At 41.7% G+C, this 25140-nt stretch overlaps 1 pseudogene across 1 annotated transcript in view; it reads right to left on the minus strand.

Annotated features, from left to right (window-relative positions):
• Positions 1-25140, minus strand: part of LOC111176319 (ATP-binding cassette sub-family C member 4-like) — a 105955-nt pseudogene that overhangs the window by 45556 nt on the left and 35259 nt on the right. The window contains exons 9-12 of the transcript XR_016388767.1: positions 14123-20003; positions 12309-12409; positions 11029-11219; positions 4007-4162 (exon numbers count right to left, since the gene is read on the minus strand). The product of XR_016388767.1 is annotated as an ATP-binding cassette sub-family C member 4-like (transcript). The remainder of the gene's footprint in view (positions 1-4006; positions 4163-11028; positions 11220-12308; positions 12410-14122; positions 20004-25140) is intronic.

Raw genomic sequence — 25140 nt, forward strand, 5'->3', positions numbered from 1 at the left:
GATAAATTAGGAATTTGGGATTAACAAATATACACTACCATATATAAAATAGATAAACATGGTCCTGCTTTGTAGCAAATGGAACACTATTCAATATCTTGCAATAACCTATATTACAGAAGAACCTGGAAAATTTACATATATATAACTTTTATATATACAATATAAAATCACTTTGCTATACAACTGAAACACTGTAAATCAACTATACTTCAATTTAAAAAAACCAAACACACACACACACAATTTGAATCCTGGCTCTGCTGCTTACTTGGTAAGTGGGGTAAGCTCACAATGCCTTGGTTTTTAAATCTGTCAGATAAGGATGACGAGAGAATTGTGAGGATTAGGAAAAGAGGCTAAAATGTGTTAAGGATTCTGCGATTGTCAGGACTTATTATTAATGCTTGTGTAACTTGTCAGGGCCTGCAGCAAGCACTAGAGCAACAGAAATGAGAGACACAGGCCCTCTCTTCAAGGAGAGGAAGAATAGAGTCGAGAATGTGGGGAGGGATGAGAAAAAAATGCCGGAGGTCTTGGTGGGGAACTGGAAAGTACAGGTGGGTACAGGGTGGTAGTCAGGAAAGAACCTGGTGGGAGGGGAGCCAGAAATCAAAAGAATACAAAGAAGTGATATTCTCTCTTCTTGTTCTTGGTAGAAAATATCAGATACATTTCTCTGTTAATGCTTTTCCCCAAAACTACTACTGTGGTTTTTTTTTTTTTTGCTTTACTCTTTTGAATTTATATAAACAATTTGGTTTTGTTTTTTAGAAATGATAATTTTGTATATTAAAAAACATAGGTTTATGTTTAGACTCTAGGATGTGTGAGTTATTTGAAGAATACAACTTTTCATAGTGTTACCCATATTTGAATTTCCATATAGGCTGCAATCCTGATGGAAACAATTTGGTTTTTATTATAAGCAATAAATATAAAGAAAATCACCAAGGACACATTAACAGAAATTAAAGAGCAAAGTCAGTCCAGAATGTGTTACTCTTTTTATATAAGTAGAACTAATACCTAAAAGTCTAGTGCCCTGATCCTTAAGAACAATGATAGTTCCTATCGACTGAGTGTTCCCAAGAACCAGGCATGGGCCACAAATGTTTTCACACCCACTTACATCTTCACAGCACATCTGTGTGGCAGCAGTTCCCAGACCTGGTTTAAGAATGAGGAGGACTATGAAGCTTGGAAGCCGAGTGACCTCATCAAGGTCACACACTCGTATGAGGCAGAACAGGAATAAAGATGTGGGTCATACTGACACTCAGTCTACGCTCTTAAATATTCTCTCCCTGGCTGCCTCCTGAATGATTTCCTGGGACCTTTACACATTGCACAGTGTCTACAGATTCTCTCCCTCTAATCAACACTGCACCCTGGAGACAAACACATGAAAAGTGGAAAATAAAGGTTCTGTGTTTACAGTGGTTGGTGATCATTATCTACATGGATACAAAGCTTAGCACTGTTTTATAAACACACTCTCTGGAGTGTGTACACAGAGCATGCTCAAAAGTAGGGTGGAAACTGATGGAATAGAACCAAACCCTGGTGATGTCAAGGTATATTTAGTCTTTGCTCAGATGTGCTTCCAAACATTTTCGGCAGAGCCAAGAATCATCCAAGCTTTCTTTATTTATAGAGTCCTTTAGGTACACAAGCATACAGCCTTTTCTTATTAAGAAACGTTAAAGATAATGCAGGGCACGCTTCCAGATCCTTTCATCCGAGAATATGAAAGGACTTTAGAGACATGCCCGTTATTTCTGCTAAATAGTCTCATTTGGCCATTTCAGAAATGGGTACAATCAAAACTTAAAACTTGGGAATCTAAACTCATTTATTTTCTACTGTAATCACTAAGTCATGAATCTTAATAGCCAGAGGGAATCTTTAAATACAGGGATTATATGTACTGAAAAGTTCTTCCCATTTTTCCTGAAAGGGATCTCTTAAAAATTGTCTTTTTAATTGTGGTAAAATACACATAAAATTTACCACTTTAACCATTTTTGAGTGTACAGTTCAGTGGTATTAAATACATTCACATTGTTGTACAGCCCTCACCACCATCCAGCCACAGAACTCCTTTCATCTTGCAGAAGTGAAACTCGGTACCCATTAAACAACAACTCCCCACTTCTCCATCCTGGCAGCCACCATTCTACTTCTTGTCTCCATGAACTGACTATTCTAGATACCTCATATTAGTAGCATCATACTGTATTTGTCCTTTGCGACTGGCTTACTTCACTTGGCATAATGTTCTCAAGGTTCATCTGTGTTGTAGCATGTGTCTGAATTTCCTCCTTTTATAATACTGCATTGTATATATATGTACCACATTTTGTTTATCCATTCATCTGTTGATGCACCCTTGGGTGCCTCCACCTTTTTGCAATTGAGAATAATGCTGCTATGAACATGCTTGTACAGAGAGCTCTTCAAGACCCTGTTTCAATTCTTTTGGGTTTATAACCTTATGCAGAATTACTGGATCATATAGTAATTAGATGTTTAACTTTTCTGAGGAAACTCCATCTTGTTTTCCACAGTGGCTGCACCATTTTACACTCCTACCAGCAATGCACGAGGATTGTAATTTCTCCACATCCTAGTCAACACTTGTTATTTTCTTTCTTTTTTTTTTTTTTTTGATAGTAGACATCTTAAGGGGTGTGAACTGGCATCTCATTGTGGTCTGGAAGGAATATCTTGATTTCAAAAATGCTTACAGTAATTCCAGGTATTTTAGAGGCCGGGGTAGGTAGCAACTGCTGCACTCAGTCGTAAGCCACAAGTCCACGTTCTCCTGCCTTTGGGTGCCATGTTCTATATGCTTCCTAATCAACAGGCATTACAGAGCTCATTATACCCACATTCCAGGATGAACACTTGCCTGGATCTTTTTGTGTCCTCTCCTGTTTGTGTTTCTCATCTCAAGAGGGTGTTTTTCTGAGCTTCCCTTGATGGCCAGGTAATTGTAGAGAATTTAAAAAAAAACCTCAAAATTAAAAAAAAAAAATCAGCAAGGCTGTCAAAGCAGAGGGCAGGATGGCAGATGAAGGCACAGGGCCTATGTCGCCCTTGGGTATATACCTGGAGGATAGTAATTGCTCAATTGAATATTCACTGAATTATGTTGGGTGGGTGAACCATAAGGAATGGCAGGAGCTTCTACTGTGCAGATAATCCAATCTCTAAGACAATACCTGAAAGCCATACGTCTTTAAGAAGCAGAACAAAAGAGAACAGAATCAGAGCCCAGGAAGAGAAGGTCAATTCAACGCTCCACCATCACAGCAACTGTGTATGGGGTCTACGGGAAGCACTCCACATGCACTGACTTATGTAGTCCTCACAGCAGCTCAAAGAGTTGGTCCTGTCAGCTGCCTTGTAAGGGGGAGAAGACAGGTGCACAGAGATGGGATTCCGTGTCCTGTGCTCTTCCTCGTTATTCTGTACTGCCTGCCTGGTTAATCATTTATTAAGGGTTGAATTCTAAAAGGTTCCCCAGAGCATCAATACACCCTGTAATCCTCAAAGCTCCACAGTTTCACAAAGCCTTCCAGGGAGATAATCACCTTTGAAATGGTAGCTTTATTTCCTACAGCAAAATTCCATCTTTAAGACACTTAAAATTCGTGTTTTTCTATAGGAACCTCTCCAGTGCTATACTAATCATTTATCATTTTGTTCTCAGTATTCTGTGGTTATCAGTGGATAAAACTGTGGCACCTGAGGAAGTGTGAGTCCAGAAATCTGTCTGGGTCAGTTATTAAATCACATGCACACAAAACAAACGAAAGAACAAACAAACCCTGGTATCTGAGGAAAGTATCTGCAGAAAACACCTGCTGCTAAAAATATGCTCTATTGGGGGAAAACGGATCAACACTTTCATGCAATTTGAAAAAACTAATCAACTTAAAAGCAGCTAAACTTAGGTGCCTTATAAAAAGAACATGTGAGAATGTTCTGATGTGCATACCTGAGGTACACCTGACATTTTCTTCCTTATATGGTGAAATCCAGTTATGGATGTCAAGATCCCGTAGACGGAAATTTCACCTTCAGGTTCTGACAGTCTAAAAAGGGCAGCGATGAGGGAACTTTTTCCAGCTCCTGTTCTTCCTACAATGCCAACCTGTAAAGAGATCCATCGGGATTAAGAATTCACAATATGCAACAAACCTAGGAGAAACCCTGGCTGTTGAAGATGAATTTTTAACGTTCTATATAAAGAGTAGTCTGTAAGTTTCTCAACCATGGCACTGTTGACATTACGGGCTAGATATTTCATTGTTGGGGGGTCAGGGGCCTGTCCTGTGTATTACTGTAGGATGTTTAGCAGTAGCCAGGGACTCTACCCACTAGATACCAGAAGCACCTCCCACATTTTGGCAACCAAAAATATCAGATATTGACAAATGTCCCCTGGTTGAGACGTCCTGGTCCCAAAAAGAGTTAAAAATAACAGAATCAATCTACTGGCAATGAAAAGCTAGCAGTCTCTGGCATGGACATATATACACTACCAAACGTAATACAGCTAGTGGGAAGCAGCCGCATAGCACAGGGAGATCAGCTCGGTGCTTTGTGACCACCTAGAGGGGTGGGATAGGGAGGGTGGGAGGGAGGGAGATGCAAGAGATATGGGGACAGGGTCTTCCCTGGTGGCGCAGTGGTTGAGAGTCCGCCTGCCAATGCAGGGGACGCGGGTTCATGGAAGATCCCACATGCCACAGAGCGGCTGGGCCCGTGAGCCACGGCCGCTGAGCCTGCGCGTCCGGAGCCTGTGCTCCGCACAACAGTAAGAGGCCCGCGCACCGCAAAAAAACAAACAAACGAAAAAAACAAAACAAGAGATATGGGGACATATGTATATGTATAGCTGATTCACTTCGTTATAAAGCAGAAACTGACACACCACTGTAAAGCAATTATACTCTAATAACGATGTTAAAAAATATATATATATATAAAACTTAAAAAAAAAAAAAAAGCTAGCAGTCTCCTAAGTCAGCAGTCCACACCCTTTTTGGCACCGGGGACTGGTTTCGTGGAAGACAATTTCTCCACGGACAGGCGGGGCTGGAGGTGTGGGGACGGTTCAGGCGGTAGTCCGAGGGAGCGATGGGAAGCGGCAGCTGAAGCTTCACTTGCTCGCCCGCTGCTCACCTCCTGCTGTGCGGCCCAGCTCCCAACAGGCTGCGACTGGTACCAGTCTGCGGCCTGGGGGTTGGGGACCCCACCCTAAGTGGCCCATAAGAAGTTCACTTTTAAATTAGCTTTATTCCTACTCTCTAGGCATTTTGACCTTGAGAATCATGTGGGTAATTCTACAGAGATGTCAACAAGTCAAGTAAGAAGTGTTATACATAAACAAGTACTCATTTTCTCAGGGATCTACTATTTAAGAGGAATTATTCTTTGGTAGAGAAACTAAATCACTTCCTGATGTTAAATATCGTAATTATACCCTATCTTGAAAGGAAACATCTTAAAATTATAACATGCAGGTCTCAGTGTCGTAAAAGACAGTATCCAGCAGACAAAATACACATAATGAGATCAACAACAACACAGACAACATTTGCTACTTATATGGGACCTTTCATCTGAGCAGTTCAAAAGTCATTTTATAAACAACTTAATACTTACAATTGCTCCTTGGAAAGACACATGCAAGTTTCAGTCTAGTTATTAAAGCCAAAGTAGAGAGAAATTAAGTGCATTAAGAATAAGATTAAGGAATCAATATAATGCAGGTAAAATGCTGGTCGGGAATAAAACTATACTGTAAAAACTGGCTTTTAAATGTGTGCATCCAAACATGTACTATACAGAAACTGGCCTTTTTTTATCAATAAGCTTGCCCAACTCCGTGGTGGGAGCTTCCCAAGAGATGATTTCATTTCTGTTCAGAAATTTGGAATTGATGTGGGGTGTAAGACATGTTTTCAATCATTTGTAAATTTATTCAGCAAATTTTTAAAACTCACGGCTTTAAACAGAGAAGAACTAAGTCTTTCTGAGCATGCAATCAGAATGCTGGGAACTTTTCATATTTTCTCATTTGAATGCCTCCAAAGTTTCGAATCTTTGTCTGTAAAATCAATCGTAGCATTTCAAAAAAGAGCTTATCTCAATAGAGATTAAATGTAAGAAAAGTGAGTTTAGCTAGTTTTATTATTTTGTAGCCATTTTATACCTTATGTTAAACCCTAATATATGTAATATAGATGGGCCATTCTCTGCATATAGGCAGGCCCTAGTGCATGTATATAGATATGACTCATGTGTTCTGGGTACAGGCAGACCTTGAACATATTGTGGATTTGGTTCCAGATGACCACAAAAATGTGAATATCTCCAAATAAAGCAAGTCATAAGAATTTTTTTGTTTCTCTGTACATATAAAAGTTATGCTTACACTATACTGTAGCCTACTAAGTGTACAATAGCATTATATCTGAAAAACAATGTACATACCTTAATTTTCAAATACTTTATTGCTAAAAAAACGTGCTAACCATCATCTGAGACTTCACTGGGTTGTAGTAACATTAAAGAATGCTGACCACAGATCACGATAACAGATACAATAATATTGAAAAGATTTGGAATATTGCAAGAATTACCAAAATGTGACACAGAGACAGGGAGTGAACAAAGGCTGTAAGAAAAATGGGGCCAATGGACTCGCTTGATGCAGGGTTGCCACAAATGTTCAATTTGTAAAAAAATGCACGATCTGTGAAGCACAATAAAACCAGGTATGCCTGTATTTCTGGGTGTTCTCAGATGTAAACCAACACACATCAGGACACAGGCGAGAACTGTGTCTGTGAGAATGTGCATATGTTCCCATACTATCAGCTCTACTGAAACTGATCCATCTGTGCCAGCTGGAACATCTGTAGACTCCTGGTAAACGGCAGAGATATGCAGGGGCACCGAGGGCTGCTCACACCGTGAGCACCTAAGGAAAAGGCAACTCAGAGAAGATCTGCTCTGGCTATTCCTACCATTCAGCTATCAAAATCCACTCTGGAAGGCTTTCCCAGGACACCAATGGGTTTTTCCAGTTGCCCACGGAAAGTGTCACCAGTATCAGTAAGTTTACATTCCTAACACCAAAGAGACTCGGAGACGGTCTTATTTCAGCGCTTTGTGACATACCCATTCTATTTTCTCAAACAGGCCAGGGTTGGCCTCTGACTAACACACCAACTTGTTAGACGTTTGCCCCTGGATCTCTCTTCATACGTCAAACTCAACATGATCAACGCCCAATGCCCCACACAAAACAGCTGCTTCTTCTGACTTCCCCACTCTACTCTCATTGCTTCTTTCTCAGGCTCATGGGCTCACAACGTCCACCTTACTTCCAGCTTTCCCTGAGTCCAGCGTGGTGCCAAGCCCTGCAGATTCTACTACTGCAATGTTTCATGACTCAATCCCTCACTGAGTCTCTCTCCTTTGAAACTCTTTCCTTGATCATAATCAGTGCAAATGAATTTGAAAAGTAAATTCTAGCTATACCCCAGCACTCTGATTAAAAAACATTCTTAAGATGTTGATGTTTTTACCTTCTAGACTTCTATGTTGATGTGTTCTTGAAGATACAAGCTCATATACTTAAACAGAATGGGATTAACGTGAACATACTGCTGTAATCTGCTTTCATTCAGTATTTCATAAAAGTATTTATTTTAATGGCTACATAATATTACAGTACATGTGATCATTTATTTAACAAACCCCCAATTTCCGGATAGGCAGATGGTCTCCAATATTTTGCTATTATAAATAACTCTGTTAAATATCACTGAAGCTAAATCTTTGCAAACAACCTTCATTATTTCCTTAAGAGAAATTCTTAGGTGTGCAACTGATAAGAAACAGGTATGAACATTTTCAGAGGAAGCTGTTAAGTAGCGCCAACCTACCCTCCAGAAATATGATAATATTTTGTTTTCCTTTTTTTTTTTAAAATTTTCGCCGTGCTGCATGGCTTGGGGGATCTTAGCTAACCATACAGGGATTGAACCCGGGCAGTGGAAGTGCTGGGTCTTAACCACTGGACTGCCAGGGAATTCCGGATACCATTTTCTACTCCCACTCGCAAACCTAGGTGCACATTCACAAACCCAGGTGTTATAACTTTGTTTTACTTGACATCAGTTTGATTCCAAAAAGTGGAATCACTTTCCCTGACATCTTGCTGGAGGCCCAGCAGCTACTGGCTCCCTGCCTTCCGCATCTGCCCACTCTGGTCCACGTGCACCCACTTCTCAGATTAAACTCCCGAAGGTGGCTCTGTGCCCGTCACTCCACCCCGGGAAGTCTCTGCTACAAAACTGTCCCCGCTAACCTCTCCATCCTCCACCTCCACGAGGCAGCTTCCCTGGGGTTACCAGGTAGTCGTGACGGCTGAACGTGAAAATGTGTGCTATACACCTGGCAGTTCTTTTCCCTGAATGCTCTGCAGGTGCCTGGTTCTTCATTCACCGAATCAGGGCATCATGCCTTTGCTCATGCTGGTCCCACCTTCTGGAATGCCTTCCACATGCATTTCCACCTGCTGAAACCCTAACCATATATCACTAAGTCTGCCTCACCGGCCTAATTCCTCAGAAATGCTCTCCCTGACCCCTCCTGTGGACTCCTCTCAACCCTAATAGACGTGATACCATCTTTTGCTAAAGTTCCATAAAAATGATGACCTCCTTCTATCTTACAAAGCTAATATGGCCTTTTTCTTACTTTTTCAACTGGACTGTATGTGTTGACAGCAGGATCTGTATTGGATTTGCCTTTGTATTATTTGTATTACCTGTGGTGCCCTGAGACAAAGGGGCATTATGTAGGGAGCTGAGATTTTTAACTCAAGCTGGAGAAATTTATGGAAAATTGATTACCATATTATTTAGGTATACAATAAGTTGGACAGAGAAAAGACATGACAGATGGATCCTGCCACCATACATACAATTGCAAATGGCCAACCTCACATTTTCATGGGGCAGACAATTGATACAGTATAAGTGGTTACAGTCATTTACACACTATGAAAATGACAGCAATCTTTGTCCAGGCATTTACTCTATGCTAGTCTCCATGCTGGTGCTTTAAGTGCCTTATCTTTTTTTTTTTTTTTTTTTTTTGCTGTACGTGGGCCTCTCACTGTTGTGGCCTCTCCCGTTGCGGAGCACAGGCTCCAGACACGCAGGCTCAGCGGCCATGGCTCACGGGCCCAGCCGCTCCGCGGCATGTGGGATCTTCCCGGACCGGGGCACGAACCCGTGTCCCCTGCATCGGCAGGCGGACTCTCAACCACTGCGCCACCAGGGAAGCCCAAGTGCCTTATCTTGTTTAAGTTGTTCAACAACCCTAGAGGTCAGGTCCTATCACTTGCATTTTGCAAAAGACAAGACTGAGACTTTGTAAGATTAATTAGTCTGCCTGAAACAACAGAGCCCGTGAGTCACAGGACGGGACTCAAATGCACGCATGGGCCTCTCTTCCATTCTGCTGAGGCCTCCTTATCACCGAAACAACAGAGCCCGTGAGTCACAGGACGGGACTCAAATGCACGCATGGGCCTCTCTTTCATTCTGCTGAGGCCTCCTTATCACCTGGATGGCCTGGCAGCTTGTTATGCCCCTCTGTGTAGCTAGAAGAGAAAGTGGGGAGAGGTGCAGCTGCAGTTAAAAGAACAGGCCTACCATATAGATCCTATGCCAGACAGTTAAAGCAAGACATGGACACAGGTACCTGAGCTTGGGGGCTGGCTGTCAGCAGGAAGAACTGGCACCCACAGCTGCGCTGGCAGAGAAACCTGCAGCTAAGTGGGCACCTAGTGCCTGGGAAACAGGCCAAACAGACCTAGTGCCCTGCTTCGGGCAGCAAGAGTAATTTTTGATCCCGTCAGGTAGTGAAAGAGCTGCACATACACTGCTACACTGGGCTGTCTCTGACTCCGAGCCCAGGCAGGGCCGAGCCTGTGGTGAAATACCTATAGTGCCCACAGGAGGCTGGTGCGGGGAAGGCCAGACAGCAGGATGAAAACTGCCTGTGATGAAGACAGACTCCGCTGAAAAGATGCAAATAAATGCACTGGAATCACACAGAATTAGATTATAATGTAAAGGCATGATTTGCAAAATATAAAAGTAAATTTGTAGGGTAAGTGGCACAGAACTTTCTAGAGCCGCATGCTAAGACACAAGAGGGGTTAGGTGATTCATGAGCTCAATTGCAAACTGTCAAAGGACATTTCTTGGAAATCACAGGTTATCAGTCATCAAAAATTGCCTATGAGGGACTTCCCTGGTGGTGCAGTGGTTAAGAATCCACCTGCCAATGCAGGGGACACGGGTTCGAGCCCTGGTCCAGGAAGACCCCACATGCCGTGGAGCAACTAAGCCCATGTGCCACAACTACTGAGCCTGTGCTCTAGAGCTCGCGAGCCACAACTACTGAGCCTGCGTGCCGCAACTACTGAAGCCCACGCACCTAGAGCCCATGCTCCGCAGCAAGAGAAGCCACCGCGACGAGAAGCCCACGCACGGCAACGAAGAGTAGCCCCCGCTCGCCGCAACTAGAGAAAGCCCGCGTGCAGCAACGAAGACCCAACACAGCCAAAAATAAGAATAAATAAATAAATTTTTAAAAAACTGCCTATGGGAGAGAAACGACTTTACTGGGAGTTCTTGTTTAAATGTGATTCTGAGTCAAGAAGTCTGGGTGGACCTGAGATTCTGCATTTCGAAGAAGCTCCAGGGCCCACCAACCACCGTGAGGCAGCTCACCACGCAGGGAAAGAAATGCTGGGATCCCCATTCCATGGTCAGTTTCCAAGAAAGATTCACCTACAACGTCACTGATCTAATCTGCATCCAAGAGGAACAAAGAGTCCCCCTGACACACTGACGAGGCGCCCGACAGCAGATGCGGTGCTAAATCCTAAGCTGGATTTTAAAGACGCAAATGGCTTAAACAAACCTTTTCTCTTGAGTTAATGACTGCTGTCAGGTCCTTCAATACCAGAGGCCCATCCAAGCTGTACCTTAAGTTAATATTTTGAAAGAAAATCTTTCCTTCATGGGGTCAGGCTGGTGGTGGAAGATGAAAGAAGTATTTCCAGGGTGCTTCTTTCTCGAGGTCCGTATATTCAATCACTCTACTGAAATCGTCTGAAACACATATGACATCACATGAGTTAGGAAGGGAAGGTCTTGTTCATGGATGTTCAGAGGTTGTAAATGAAGCATTCTGCTTTTATATCTTTACATCCGCGTTTCTGTGGTTAAGAATATCTAAGGTCTTAGCAAACACAAAGGACAGAAGTAGGAGTTTGATGAAGGCTTTGATGATTTGCAAACTCGTTTATGGCCTTGTAACACTGTCCTTTACAGCTACTTCCTTCAACGTTATATTAAAATTAAAGAATTAGAGAAATGAATGCAAAGGTTTTATTGATCCACTTTTCACACCTGAATAAAAAGCAAAAGAATTTTGTTAAAGAAAAGAATACTTATGGACGCCAATCAGTAATGTGTTGCTACAGAAGGGCCATCTGTTATAGATGAGCAGACTGGATGGTCATCAAACCTCATTTTAATAATTAATCACTTTCTACTCTATTAGAAGAAAGAAATGGAAAGATTTTGTTTTTATTGTTTCTCTCCCTTTAGGAGAAAAGATGCTAATATTCAAAAGAGACTATAATTTACATATTGACTAAGGCCTTTTAAACAACTTTAATTTGACACCTTTGATAGCTCATTCTGAGACGGGGCTTATCCTACCAGAAAAAAGGGACACCAGCAAATTCAGGTGTTCAACACATACAAGATCAAATGCTAAAATGGGGGACAGAGGAACCTATTAATTAAATAAACAAACCTCAAAATACTGAATTCTTCTTTTACCAAAAATGAGGTGTTACCCCTTAAGAAACAAAAATAAACAAACCCCTAAGAAATTAGCTTATATTCTCTCCAGGATTTCAGAACCTCCCTCGTACAGAGACATTTATTATATTTGAAGACAGCTTGTGATGAATATAAAACCTGCTGATAACGGCACACATAAGACTGAGAAAAAGATACATATTTTTTATTTTACATTAACTTTAAACAGATGGAGGAGGATATAAAAAAATCTTTTACCTATGACGTAAAAATAACAGTTCTACTATTTTACATAAGAATTGCTTTTATGCCATTTAATGGCAAAGAGACTTGAAAAAGCTAAGAACGGTAAGATAAGACAAACATCACCATATTCTCAACTCTGACGCTTTGCCAGACGCACCACTGGGTCATCCCCATGAGCGTGAGGGTGAGAGACAGTGCCAGGCCCACCTTACCAGCATCCAAAGCTAAATGAGGAAGAAGAAGGGGAATAAAGTCAGTCTCATTCTCAACCCCTTGCTCAGCTCCTTCTGTCACTTTACCAAGAAGACCCCTTTATATATTTAAATCATTTCATGCAATGATAGTATTACTCATACTTTTACTATCTGTTGATTGAGACCATAATACAGTGAAGAAAAACCCCACTATAAATTTAGAAAGAGTGTTAGATGCGTTTATTAATCCCAACAGGATTGACATACATTTTACAGTATTATACAGGTGAGGAATAATGTCATTATTCAGACCTTCGTCATTACGGTTTCAAGGATCATTATGTAATTTCACTTACTAAGTCCAATGTAGCTGCAGGTGAAACCACGAAAAACAAGGCAATGGGTCTTAAGAACCAGTGCTTTTAAATCTAAATACTACTCTCATTGTTTCTTACTCAGTGTTGTTACTATGGAATAGTTAGGGATGGTGAGTTCATCTGGTACCCACACAGCAGGGAGGATACTGTTCTTTCCTACAGGGAATCTTTCTCACCTCAATACCCACAACTGAGATCTGAGCAGCCCTAAAGCTAAAACCTAAAGTGCTAAGCTGAACAAAAAGCTTAATGGTAAACTTGGTTCTCTCCTCCCAACAATAGGACACTACCTGGAATGTTCAGAAGGTCAGCTTGCTACAGTTGCGAAGACCTCCACCCATTCAAAGAAAGAAAAGAAAAAGATAAAAGGTCTCATCGAGACACAAATAACTTCACATGGACCACACTGTGGAATCACATGCTATACATGCTATAATACAATTTATTAGAACCAAACAGTGTATATTAGACAAGATGGCAAGAGTCATAATAAAGAACATGGAAAAATGGTCTCATTGGTACATTTCCTGCAGTGCTGGGCCTCAGTGAGGCTCATCCTCTCACATGTCAACTGTTCCCTTTTCTCCAGTAGCAGAGAGCTCAGCTCACACCCTGTTTCCAGCACCTTCTGCACTTACTACAGGGCCCTGCATAGCGTTTATTCTTACGAGCCAGTATCCAAACGACCATCAGCTAACGGGATCTGCATGTGGCTTTCAAAATGCCACTTTATCTTCAAAATACAATAAAGATTGGATAACTGAGCCAGGATTTTATAGACTTAGAGAAAATTCTGAAATTTCTACCTAGAAAAAACTTCACTGATACAAAGAATAATACACATCAAGTGGGCGGCAAATCAGGAAATTATTTTCCTCAATCACATCTGCTGCCCTTCATGCTGTGAAAAGAGAGTCAGCAAACTACAGCCTGGGGGCCAAAAACAGCCCACCACCTGTTCTGAAAATAAAGTTTTATTGGACCACAGCCACGGCCATTTGCTGATGTATTATCTTTGTCTGTCTTTGTGCTAAAACAGGAAAGTTGAAAAGTTACAACAGAGACAGTATAGCAAACAAAGCCTAAAATATTACTCTCTGGCTATATGCAAAACAAAGTTTGCTGACTCCTGCCCTAAAGGGACAGAAAGCCACAGGGCACAGTGATGGAAGGACAATACAAACCAGTGAGGGGAGAAAAGCAGGGGTGTGGCAGGGGGAGAGGGGAGCTCAGAGGGGAGGCTGAGAGGAAGGGCTGGGGAGGCGCAGAGAGAGAGGTGTGGGCCGGCAAGCCCACCTGACAAGGACTCAAGCCTCAGAAGGCAGCACCTCCCATCCTTTGAAATCATGTCCAGAAACTTACAGACCTGAATGCAAATCCTGGTGTGCGTCGAACACTTCCTGAAACTTCTGTTCAGCACTGTTTGCCCGGATGGCCCAGAGTCCCCGGAAAGAAAATGCTAAGTGGGAAAACACTAGGCTCCGTGCTGGCGAAGCAGAGACAGACAAACAACAGAGAAAGTTAGGGAGGCTGGATGCAAGGAAACCAACTGCCTCTCGTGCTCTGTGGTTGCACATCCTGCCAAAGGGCTTCCTGGTGGGCTGCCTGGGAGAAGAGGGATGATGCCCCTTCTGTAGAGGGTCCTCCACGTGAAACCTCCAACTCCTGCTCACACCAAGCTTCACTTTTATGACCTGGAAATGAAGATTCTCTCTGAACCTATCTTTGACCAAATTCAAATCACAGCTAGATTTAGATAAAGAAATTCTTTACTAGCTCATTCGTCAAGGTCCTCCTCAAACATGCTTCCCTCGAAATTCTTCCCTGATATCCCTCCAGTTGGAAACTGTTCACTAATTTTTTAAAAACTTAATGAAGTATAGTTGATTTGCAATAATGTGTTAGTTTCAGGTATATAGCATAGTGATTCAGTTTTTTTCTGATTATGTTCCATTATAGGTTATTACAAGTTATTGCATAGAATTCCCTGTGCTATACAGTAAATCCTTGTTGCTCACCTACTTTATGTATAGTAATGTGTGTCTGTGAATCCCATACTCCTAATTTGTTCCTCCCTCCCTCCCTGCCCGCTTTGGTAACCGTAAGTTTGTTTTCTATGTCTCTGAGTCTATTTCTGTTTTGTATACATAGTCATTTGTATTATTTTTTAGATTCCACATATAAGTGATATCATATAGTATTTACACTGCCCTTCTCTGACTTACTTTACTAAGAATAATATTCTCTAGGTCCAACCATTTTGCTGCAAATGGCAATATTTCATTCTTTTTCATGGCTGAGTAACTACCGTCCACTAATTTTTGAGTCAACAGCATTTTTAAATTTAATTCTCTGTGAGAGTGCTCACCACACTGAATTTTGATGAGCTATCTATGTGTTGTCTCCACCTCAGATTGGTAACTTAAGGGCTGGGATAAAATCGGCATATCGCCCAAACTGGAACAGTGCCAGGCACAGGACAGGGGTGAGATAAGAAGGTGAAGGGACAGTCTGCTGTCTCCCTGCATCCTGGGACTTTCCCTGAACCTGCATCAAGAGTCTCTTTGCAGGTCACGGAGCCTGGGTATCGCATTGCCCTTTTGCCCATAGGACCCGGGCAGCCAAGGCGTCTCTGAATGGTCTTGACTCCACTCCGTGAACCTGATGGATGTTTTTATAACTGCCTGCTGGGTACTTGAGGCTTCTGGAGGTCACTGTGCATGTGACACTCACATCACTCTTTTAGAATCTGACCGTGGCCTTAATGTCCGTTCTCTTTTGAGTGACTTCATGTGGGTCTGGGGCCTGGTATCACATTCATTTCCTGGCATCTTCTCTAAGAGCACACTGAACACGAGCACCAGGGTCTGGCTCCTGCACATCAGGGAACAGGTGGGCTTCAGGCTGCTGGGCAGGGAGGACCCTTACGATTTTCATTCCCCACCGTGAACTAGGCTATAACCTGCTGTTGTCAGGGACAGACAGTGTGAGTCTGTGACCTTGGATATGGCTTCAGCATTCAGGCACTGCCAAATGAATAAAGCTGGCTAGGGAAAGGCGACCAAACTTCATCTTGGTTTTAAGTACTGCTCCCTGACTGACCACTGCTATGCTCGCTTTTGCAAAAATATGCAAAAAAAAACCCCATTATGGTCAGCTGCCGATTTGTCATGAAGATGACAGAAGTGAACCGGAGCTCCCAGTGGCAGCTAGGCAGCAGGATCCGGAAACCTCAGGACTTCAGTAGTTCTCCAGAGCACAGAAACGAAGCAGGTTTATGCCGTCTGGCCATAGCAATCAGGCGTCCTTCTTTTTGCTAGTGGCTCTAGCAGTGGCCTTAAGACATACTATCATTTACTGTATAGAGAAAACAGCAGTGTTATTATCTATGACACAGACCCACTATCTAGAGAGAAAACATAAACAGTTCTAATGAACTGACCGCCACATTTAGTTATCTGGGGGAGTGGAGGAGGGAGTATCCAGATTGAACTTACGGTCTAACACTGTCACAGCCTACTAGGGGTGCCGAAAACACAAATACTCCACAGGAGCTGTGCCCAAGTTTTCAACCCCCCCATAACAAACACTGAAAAATTCCTGTACTGATTCTTTAAAAAAGCCTCAGGAGGTGCCCTCCTCTCCACTTTCATATGGATGGGAGGCGGTCCTTGACCCAGGCAGAAGTCTCTGTCGAGCATTCCTTCTGGTACAACTCCTCTTTGAATGTACCAGATCTGCTTTGCAACAAGACTATTGAATGACTCCATTTCATGAGTGGCCTCAAATCATAAAACACCTGAAGCCTTGCATACACAGAAGACTGGATGGAGCTCATCACTTCCTCTTCTGCTTCCCCAGGTCCTACCATCCTACCAAGTCACACGGGCAGAACAGCGCACACATCTGGACTCTACTGCTCCACAGTCCATTCAAACACCTCACAAAACCAGACCTCACGGGGCTTTAGCTGGTTCTCTTGATGACTGAACGTTTTTTCTACAGCTTTTATGAAACTGATGCCCACTATCCTTTACGTAAATACTTAGGATAAATGCCTCTTAAGAATTCATTACTTTAGGGGCTTCCCTGGTGGCGCAGTGGTTGGGAATCTGCCTGCTAATGCAGAGGACACGGGTTCGAGCCCTGGTCTGGGAGGATCCCACATGCCGCGGAGCAACTGGGCCCGTGAGCCACAACTACTGAGCCTGAGCGTCTGGAACCTCTGCTCCGCAACAAGAGAGGACGCAATAGTGAGAGTCCCGCGCACCATGATGAAGAGTGGCCCCCGCTTGCCACAACTAGAGAAAAGCCCTCACACAGAAACAAAGACCCAACACAGCAAAAATTAATTAATTAATTAATAAACTCCTACCCCCAACATCTTCTTTTAAAAAAAAATAATAATAATTCATTACTTTAAAAAAACACACAAATACCACAACAAAAAAACTCCTTTGTCTCGATGAATTTAGATGTTTTTCCACTTAGTAGATACGAAGAACCTTGGGATCAATATGCTTCTCTTCTTGGCTTGGTTTCTAGAAAGTTAAGTTGGTATTAATTTGCAATAACTACCCATGGTTGGGATTTCTGATGTAAACATCTTTATTCCTTCCTTTTTGGCTATTGTCCTTATACCTTTTTAAAAAATAGATAACAATTCTACTTATAATTTTTTGTTTCAATATTAATGAAATATGTTTGTGCATTAATAGCGAGATAAGCTCTGAATTATTTCATCCTCTCTGATTACCTGCAGAATAGAATAATTAATCATAAAATGTGTTTCCCATTATTCTAAAACTAGGAAGTTGAATGGAGTAATAAACTACATGCGTACGGAACGGATTCCCCCTCCTGTGTCCTTCTCAGGGGATTATTTTCAGCAGCCATTTATATGAACAGCATTGGGGAAGGGGGACCACAAACAGGGTGGTACCACACCAAATACTGGTGATGATAAATGCAAACCTGAAAATAACAGCACTTACCTTTTCAAAGCATTTAACAAGTGCAACTTAATTGCCATCTTTGAACATGAGAAAGAATGTATTTTTCAAATATATTACTTCTGACATATGTTTCCTGATGTCTCCTTTCCTTTTCCTAATCTTTTCCTTTCCTTGTCACTTCTAGTAACTTTTGGAGAAGAAAAATCCCGTTTCCCTTCTTCATTAGTTCCAGCATGATGAAATACTGTATTTTTAAGAAAAGTATTTATGGAGTAGATGCTCTGTGTGAGGAAGTATGCCATGAACAAGACAGAAACAGTCCCCTGTCCTCACGGTGCTCAATTCGTCCTCCTCGTGCTAAAATGCAAAGCTGCAGCTGACCCGCCACCAGCTCCATTTGCCTTAAGGGCCACATGGACTCACAGTGGCCATAATATCCAATTACCTAATGTTAACTTAGTGAGAAATTCCAGAAGACAGAGTCTGCAGAATTTCAGGGGTCTGGTCCATTACAGCATAAATGGAAGCCAGCCTTGCTCCCAACTTTCTATCATTATGCAAAATATTTAAAATGTCCATTTCAAAGGCTAATGATTATAACAACAGCAGATGCCATTTACCAGGTGTTTACTGTATGCAAGGCACTGCGCTAAGAGTTCCATGAACATTCACTTAATCGTCATCTCATCCCATGAGGTGATTTCATCTCAGGAAATGATCTTGGCTTAAAAAGACAGCAGACAGAATAGAAACCCAGGGCACTGAAGGATGCTGATTTAAACATCCATCTTTCTCGGGAAAAGTATGATATCCTGGCGTACAGCTTCAGGCGACAGGAACGCAATCGGCACTTAGCATCTGCCTGCTGTGAAAGCGGGGCAGGGTTGGGGGGACGTGCAGATTCACATAGCCTCAGCCAAGGCCTCTGAATTTTACAGTCTCAGATGGATACAAACCCATGGTGATCCGTACAGGTCACAGAGCGCTGGGGAAACACAGCGAAGAACGTGTGAACACTTTTTTGAGGATTCTAAGAGACTGACAACTGAATTTCACAGGCTGGTTTAACACAAAGAGTGGCATGAATAATTTGCAGGTAGTAATCACATTTGATGGAAATTTTGACCCAAAAGGAGCTGGGCTGGGAAGGTTGAGATGCGTGTCCGAGTTAACACCAGTTGTTCTGTGTCCTCTCAGCGCCAGCACCTGTATCCTGTGCTCTCCAGTGCAGGGCCCTCCCCGTCTGGTCACCCAGGGCAGCTGGCCCCGGCGCATCTCTGAGGGACGGGTTAGCGGAGTAATGCCTGTATCACAGAGATGCAGGTTATCGTTTCACAGCTCTTCCAAATCAGTTTTCTCAGGGGATCCTCACGACCATCTTGTGAATAAGAAAAGTAAGAACTGTCCTTTCCATTTACAGGTAAGAAACATGAAGCTGGGAGGTAAGTAGTTGTCCTAAGTTTTCCCGGAAAGTTAGTACGTTCCTTAGAGAAAGCCAGGAACTGTTCATACTCAGGAAATCCCAGAGCCACAGCTGCAGGCAGGAGGGGCCTGGAAGGAGGAGGAAGCTTCCAGAACTGTGACTTTATGACCAGGAGCCCTTGTGAACCAAACTGCATGATCTGGATGTAGACCCATGTGCTTTTCCTGTTTCTCCCAGTCTCTGCCGTGGTATCAGTATAAAACTCAGAGTGAAGACGAATGGAATTCTGAAGGAACAATTCCAATCATAAGTGGAGAAAAATAGGGCTGTCTGACCTCTCTCCTGTTATACCTACAGCTGAACAATTTCTTACAGCCACCAGATTAACTGATGCATCCCACTCCGCTACACCCTTCGTGCTCACAGGGAGGGTCCTTCCAGCTCCTTCTATGTCTAGCCTTAAGTAAAGTCACTTGGCTTGCCATTGTTGGTTGTCAGGAAAAAAACCTGCTGAAATGTCAATTAGGAAAAAATCCAAATAACAGTTTTTTAGCAGATTCACATTATTTGATTGGACAACATTCACCAGTTTCAATAATCTGGCTCTCCCCAGGTGAGGGTCTTTAATGACTAACCCAGCCCAGCAGATTACCTGGGAAGCAGAGGTAAGATCAAAACAAAGGGCTCAGGGCTTCCCTGGTGGTGCAGTGGTTGGGAGTCCGCCTGCCGATGCAGGGGACACGGGTTCGTGCCCCGGTCTGGGAAGATCCCACATGCCATGGAGCGTCTGGGCCCGTGAGCCATGGCCGCTGAGCCTGCGCGTCCGAAGGCTGTGCTCCGCAACAGGAGAGGCCGCAGCGGTGAGAGGCCTGCGTACCGCAAAAAAAAAAAAAGTGCTCACCTATAGAACACACTAACATGTGTCGATTTAAGAATTATTCTTTAAATAAGAAAAAAGAAAATTTCATAAGAAAGATGAGGTCTAAGCCCAGAAAGCAAAATGACTTGAAAAAAAAAAAAAACCCTATCTAATTTTAATAAATACATAAACGCCAAGGACACAAAATGAGGCTGAGTAGTTTAAATGTGTAACACCTGTATTTGGATGGTGGTTAAAAACATTAAAATTTCACCAGAAAGTCTCGACCTATAGAATTAACACTGTATTATAATATTGCAGATTTTAACACATTCCTTTCACAAGCACAGTCTGAAATACAAGGCCCCATTTGCCTCCTTGGCATTTAACTTCCAAATTGCTTACAGTCCTGTAGCAATTCCTAGGTATCTACTCGCATGTTACTTTAAACTTAATTCCAAGGGATTCTGTTCCTGATAGTCTCTGTGAAGCTTATGTCAAAGAACATGCCTTCTATAAACATCAGTAACAATGTATTCTTCCTATTTAATGCAAATAAATATGCCATTCATACTTTGAGCTCACTCTCTGTTATTTAATTCTCTCTTGCTCACTCTGATATCTATTTTTTTTTTTTTTTTTTTTTGCGGTACGCGGGCCTCTCACTGTTGTGGCCTCTCCCGCTGCGGAGCACAGGCTCCGGACGCGCAGGCTCAGCGGCCATGGCTCACGGGCCCAGCCGCTCCGCGGCATGCGGGATCCTCCCGGACCGGGGCACGAACCCGTGTCCCCTGCATCGGCAGGCGGACTCTCAACCACTGAGCCACCAGGGAAGCCCCTCTGATATCTATTTTAGGCACGATGTGAAATATATATTTAATCACAAAACCACTTAATCAGTAGACATTACTTTTATTATTTGTTTACAGTATTAAAAAATAAAACCAGGATCATTAAGATTGCTAACACCTCAAAAGAATTTCAAAGCTTTTAATTCTACGGTCAGACTCTTAAGAATTCTGTTTCAAGCTGTGGTAAGTACAAATCAGCCAGATTTCCTTAAACTATCACTGATTTTGCAAAAGATATAACTTAAGTGCAATAAACTTTTGGCAAGAAAACAAGGCAAGATTTCCTTGTGATTTAGAGAGGGAAAAAGATGACAACTAGTTTTTGATCAGTAAGCTGTTTACTGATGTGAGTGTAGGAGAGACTCTTCAACCTATTCATTCTGGAAACATATGAGATTAAAAAATAACCTTTCAATGAAGTGGCTATCACATAGATTGTGCTGCTGGCTAACACAAGATTCTTGTGGAGACAGTAAAATCCTGAACAAACTACACAAAACTCTGAAAGAATTAAGAAGTAAAATGTAACTCCTGGGCTTCCCTGGTGGCGCAGTGGTTGAGAGTCCGCCTGCCGATGCAGGGGACACGGGTTCGTGCCCCGGTCCAGGAAGATCCCACATGCCGCGGAGCGGCTGGGCCCGTGAGCCATGGCCACTGAGCCTGCGCGTCCGGAGCCTGTGCTCCACAACCGGAGAGGCCACAACAGTGAGAGGCCCGCGTACCGCAAAAAAAAAAAAAAAAAAATGTAACTCCTATCCTACAGTACTCATTACCCTTCAATTACAGTATAAATAGAAGCAAAAGGAAAAACATGGAAGGCTTCTAAATGTAAGCTCCTAAACTTAATGCCAACCTAGGATTAGTGTTGAGTCTGCATGTAAGCTGATAGAGTACCTTGCACCTCCCAGGAGGTTCAGAGATCACCTCTGGTTCCCAGATCCCTCGTTTCTCACCTCTGTTTCCCTTGACCTCACCCACCTCGGTTAACGCCGTTCAATCAGAACACTGGGGTGTCATATCTGTATGATGAGATGTACACAAACCCTAAGTCTAAGCTTTTCTAAACTTGTCTTTTCCTTGGGATACACTAATCACACGTTCATCCCTCATTTGGCTGCCTTGGATCTTTTCACAACCACACCAGCTCTGGGACCTGTGTATCCTTCAATTAGCTCCCAATTGAGAGTCACAGCTAACTCCACTGAAGAGTGAATGGTGGTGTCTGGTTTACAGTTTGTTAATCAACACAACAGAAAGCACTGGGGAAACACAGTGCACTTCTTCCCTTGTGTTCAGCATATCTCATTGATCAATAGTTTCCTTTCTACCTTTTGTCAGGGTTCATGCTTATTACAAAATTCAAGACTGAAGTCCATTTATTTGCTGCTTTTAAAAGGCACACCTTAAAAATAATAGCACATGAAGGTGGAGATGAAACGTTGAAAAAGGTACCCCATAAAAACACTAGCCAAAAGAAAGCTGGAGTATCTGTCTACACCACTATGAACATGAAGTTAGGAAGGATTCCTAGAAATAAGGAAAACGTTTCATAAGAATAAAGGGTCGATTTATCCAGAAGGTATTTTTTAAAATCTAAATTTATATCATCCTTTAATACCATAGCTTCAAAATATATAAAAGAAAATCTGACAGAACTCAGGAGAAATAGGCAATTCCGTACTCCCAGTGGGAGAATTAAACTCACCTCAATAACTGATAAAACAAGCAGATAAACATCAAGAGGGATATAGAAGGTTTTGAAAACATGATTAACAAACTTGACCTAATTAAGAAATATACAATACTGCAGTAAATAACTACATAATACGTTCTTTTCAGTTACATGTATGCTATACTAAAGCAAGAATCAACAAACTTCAAGGGACAGAAATTGTACACAACATATTCTAACCTACGTGGATTTAAGTAGAAATCGGTGACAAAAAGGTAACTAGAAAATTAATGTTTGGAAGCTCACTAATACACTTGAAAATATCACCTAGTTCAAAAATTGTAATAAAATTAGAAAGTATTTTGGCAAAAGAAAATGAAAATATACTAATATTAAAATTTGAGGGCTGCAAACTAAAGCTGTGCTTAGAGGTAAATTTACAGTTTAAACATTTTTTTAAAGGCTACAGAGAATACATGGGAAATCTCTATATCGTCCTCGTAATTTTGTTGTGAACTGCAAAAATGCCCTAACAAAAAAATAAAGTCTTACAAAAAGAAAAAGCTAAAAGTCAAGAATTTAAAATATATCTTATAATTTAAAAAAAAAAACCAGCATATTAAAGTATGTAGAAGAATGGAAATAAGAAAAAAGTAGACATGAATGTAATAGAAAACTAACTTCTAAGCAGAAAAATCAACAAATACAAAGCTTGGTTCTTTGAAAGCACCATGAAATGTAAGGAAAAAAACAAAACAAAAACAAAAATGGGAAATTTACCATTAATTTGAATTAAAAGAGGATAGCACAAGAGATACCATGGGTATTATAAAGAGAATATAATAAACATTGTGCTGATAAATTTTTAAGTTTTAATGCAAAGGACAAATGTCTTGAAAAATGACATACAAAGACTGACATAAGACACAGAAAATCTGAATAATTCCATATTGAATTAAGAATTTGAATCCAGGGGAATTCCCTGGTGGTTCAGTGGTTAGGACTTGGCGCTCTTACTGCCAGGGTGCCGGGGTGCCAGGTTCAATCCCTGGTTGGGGAACTAAGAGCCTGCAAGTTGCACAGTGTGGCCCAAAAAAAAAAAAGAATTTGTATCCACAGAAAAGACTTTAGGCCAAGAGGGCTACACAAATAAATTGTACAAAAGAAGTTTTACCAAACTCTTCCAGGAAATTTGAGTACAGCATTATGATGTAAAAACCAGACAAAGACATTAAAAGAAAGAAAAATTATAAACCAAACTGTCTTAGGAACATGAAACAACATACCAATAAACTGAATCTAACAATACAAAAATGATAATACTCCACAATCAAACTTGGCTAGGCAAGTCCAAAATTCACATGGCTGGCAGTTACAAAGGATACGCTGGAACTCCTGTGCAGGAGCTGAGGCTATTACCCACAGGCAGAATTTCTTTTTCTTCAGGGAAGGCTTAGCTCCTAAGCCCTTCCAACTGACTGAACTGTGCCCACCCAGACTATCCAGGATAATCGTTCTTACTTAAAATCAACTGATTATGGACTTTAATCACATCTACAAAATACCTACACAACACCTAGATTACCTTTTGATTGAATAACTGGAGAACGTAGTCTGGTCAAGTTGACACATAAAACTGACCACCACAAAATGGAAATTTTGAGGCCTGCATAATTCTGATACCAAAAGCTGACAAAATAGTTCAAGAAAAGCAAATTACCGGCCAATATTCTCATGAACAACAGAAACAAAAATTCTTGCCAAACGTTAACAAATTACATACAATAATACATTAAAAAAAAGATACTATATCATGACCAAGTGGAGTTTATTCCAGGAATGTAAGGTTAACCTTCAAATACCAATCACTATAATTCACATTAAAAGAATAAAGGTGAATAATCATACGATTATCTGAAGAGATGTAGAAAAAATATTTGTCCAAATTCAACACCTTTTCTTTTTTTTTTTTGCAGTACGCGGGCCTCTCACTGTTGTGGCCTCTCCCGTTGCGGAGCACAGGCTCTGGATGCGCAGGCCCACTGGCCATGGCTCACGGGCCCAGCCGCTCCGCGGCATGTGGGATCCTCCCAGACCGGGGCACGAACCCGTGTCCCCTGCACCGGCAGGCGGACTCTCAACCACTGCGCCACCAGGGGAGCCCTCAACACCTATTCTTGATTTAAAAAAAAAAAAAAAAGTAAAACTCTTGGCAATTGAGGAATTAAAGGAAAAGTTTTCAATCTGATAACAGATATCTACCTAAAAAATCACAGTTCAGATCATTCATAATGAAAAAATATTGAAAGATTTTGCCCTAAGAGTACAAGAATGTCTTATCACTTCTATTCCATGCTGTACTGGAAACTCTAGCCACAACAATAAGTCTAGAAAGGAAAATAAATATTGGAAATGGAGAAGTAAAACTGTCATTATTTACAGCTGACATGACTGCTTACGTACAAAACCCTACAGAATTTTTAAAAGCACCACCACCAACTCCAGGAAATGCAAAATGAATTCACAAATAAATCAACTGTATTTCTATAAACTAGCAACAAGCAGTTGAAAATGGTATTAAAAACAATACAATAATGTCATGAAAAAAACATCAAATATTCAGG

The sequence above is a fragment of the Delphinapterus leucas genome, chromosome 18 (genome assembly GCF_059928025.1).
Source record: "Delphinapterus leucas isolate spDelLeu-1000000601 "Yukka" chromosome 18, BTC_Dleu_Yukka2, whole genome shotgun sequence".
Taxonomy (NCBI): Eukaryota; Metazoa; Chordata; class Mammalia; order Artiodactyla; family Monodontidae; genus Delphinapterus; species Delphinapterus leucas.